This window comes from Meleagris gallopavo, chromosome 1 (assembly GCF_000146605.3).
Source record: "Meleagris gallopavo isolate NT-WF06-2002-E0010 breed Aviagen turkey brand Nicholas breeding stock chromosome 1, Turkey_5.1, whole genome shotgun sequence".
In the NCBI taxonomy this organism is placed as follows: Eukaryota; Metazoa; Chordata; class Aves; order Galliformes; family Phasianidae; genus Meleagris; species Meleagris gallopavo.
The window spans coordinates 20059995-20062610 of record NC_015011.2 but is presented as its reverse complement, the minus strand read 5'-3'; positions in this window follow the sequence as shown (position 1 = coordinate 20062610).

The window sequence follows — 2616 nt, the reverse complement described above, 5'->3', positions numbered from 1 at the left end:
CGGGAGCAGCCGCCGTCGCTCGCGGTGGTGCCGCTGCCCTGTCGCAGCCCGGCCCGCGTCGTTTGAAAAAGTTGTTGCGGTTGAGTTGCCGAGAAGCGGAGTGAATCGATGTTTTCCACGCCTGGAGGACGGAGAAATTCGCTGAGAGGTTTCCGCGATGTGCAATCCAAACTTCGGCAACAGGAGATCGGAATGGTGTTAATCGATTTTTGCCAAAGGAAAAAGTTTGTCAAACGAGAGACTTCTTCCTCGTCGTGAAAACCTTCCTTTGCGTAAGAAATATCATTTGTTAGGAAATGCGAGAAATAAACGCATCGTTACAGGAAAATCGCTGAGGAAATGATGGGCCAGGCTTCGGCTTGTGTGGAATTGCTGTGCAGTGGAGACAGGATTCACGGCTTCAGACAGTTCAAAGTCGAACCTGCTGTCCATGCCATGCCTCGGTCATGCTGGTCTTCACAGCAGCCTCTGGGAGTTTTTGCCATCTCCAGCCACTGTGTGTAAGCAGTGCAGTCTTTTTATTAAATGTGGGTATCTGTATTTAATAACAGATCTCCAGTAACTCATCTGTTTCTGAAGCACTAGGAGGCAAAATTTAAACCCTGCGAAGTCCTTTTGGGTTTTGATTAATGAACTTGAGGCACTCTACATTTCAGAGAACAGTTTGAGCAGTCTCGTGTCAGGAAGGATCCCAGCAGACATCGGCTGAAACCGTCACGCTACTTATTCAAAGATGAGTCTTGGTGTATATCCAGAAGTGCTCTTATCTTGATGAGCTTAGATATATCCAAAGCTCTGCTGCATTTTCACACAGACAGACAGGAAAAAGGTTGAACTCCACCCAACTGTGTCACTGCGCTCAGCCCACGCACACCACACTTGGGTAAAACTGCACTGCTCGTGGGTAACAAAGTGCCAAGAACACAGCCCTCAACTCCTTTCTGTGCAACTGCCCCCCTGACAGCAGCATTTGCCCAAGAAGTAATGAACTTAGAGAATTATCATCCCCCACCTCATAGGAGAGGTCAATATCTGGTTGAAAATAAGATCACCTCCTATTCTTGCAATGCCACTGGATACAAGTGTCAAAAGAGGAGGATCCTTTTGTCTTAAATGCAGATTCATAACTTTGTATCCTAATCTTAAAATCAGAAAAAAAATGGACAGTGTTGCATGCTTGTATGAATCTGTATCTAAGCTGTCATACTTACAATTTGTTTCTGGCTGAAAGGTGCTCATTTGTACATTGTTACATTTAACTCATTATATAGCTCATAAAACAATCAATTTAGAATGGTTAAGCAAACACACCCAAGCTTTGATCATTCAGATAGCCAGTCCAGTGCGAAACAACTGTTACAGACTAACAACGCACTGCTACAGGGCAAATGCAATGCAACAGGGCAAACATTCAATTTCAGTTTCGCTGCTTAAATGAAAAATAAGCAGATGATGTTTCCTAACTTTGAAACATTCAGCATCCCTCTATTAAATTTGAAGTCAAGCAAATACACCCAAGCCTTGATCAGCCGGATAGCCAGTCTTGTGTGAAACGTCTGTTGCAGACAAGTTCCCAGCACAGCAATAAAATCAATACAAAAATTTGTCCAGCTGGAGAATATTTCAGAACAGATACATTACAAACTCCTTCCTTTTAACATGTGAAACTAATCCTCCTGCATACAAATAAATCTCAGAGATTTAAGAGTTTCGCCATTTATGACACTGAACATAAAGACTGTGCTAACTGCTAACTAATTGACTTAGGACAGTTGCTGCTAATTAATTAATGCCTATATTTAGGCTAAGAATCCACTACAGTTGGAGCTGGGGTTTGACTCCCTTCCTTTTAATGTTTTCATAGATGCTGCTAAGAGATGAATGTCCATGATATAGCAGCGGTGTAGGTTTTGGAAGGTCTGTTAGCACATCCTAGACAATACACCTAGGCAGCTTAGCCACGGGGCAATCCAGGCTGCTAAGTCATTTTTGTTTTCTTTCTCTGACTTCCTTACGACAAACTTATATAGCCAAGCATACCAAAAGAAAGAATAGATAAGCTTTGTTACTGCTGTTCCCTTCCACAGCACCCAAATTGCTGCTGCTATATTGCATTCTCCAGGTTTGCCCACTTTTGCTTTCTATACTTGAAGGGACAGAGCCTCAGGTAATGACAATCTAAACATTAGATTAAGAGTACTATATTTTCTCTTGAACATCCCTCTTAATACTACAAACTACTACTAACTACTACTAACTACTAGAAACTACTACTAACAAAATGTGACATTCAGATCATTTTTCTGACTTGTCAGGTGCTATTCATAAGTCCTGAAAATTCATAATAGATATTCTCAAATTATTCTATACTTATTTGCTGTTTGTGAGCAAACCAGCACTTTTATTTGGACTACTGCAGTCCCAGATGAAGCACTTGTCATTCATGATTTTTTCTATTTATACCTGAGAGAACCATTACACTTTTAGCATCCACAGCAACCTATGGCAATGACTTCTGCAAAATTAAGTACTTGTGGATTTCTTTATGTGTCAAATATGCTTCCTGATACATTAGTTGCCTACTATTTCCTGTAGGACTTCCTGCCAAAATAATTA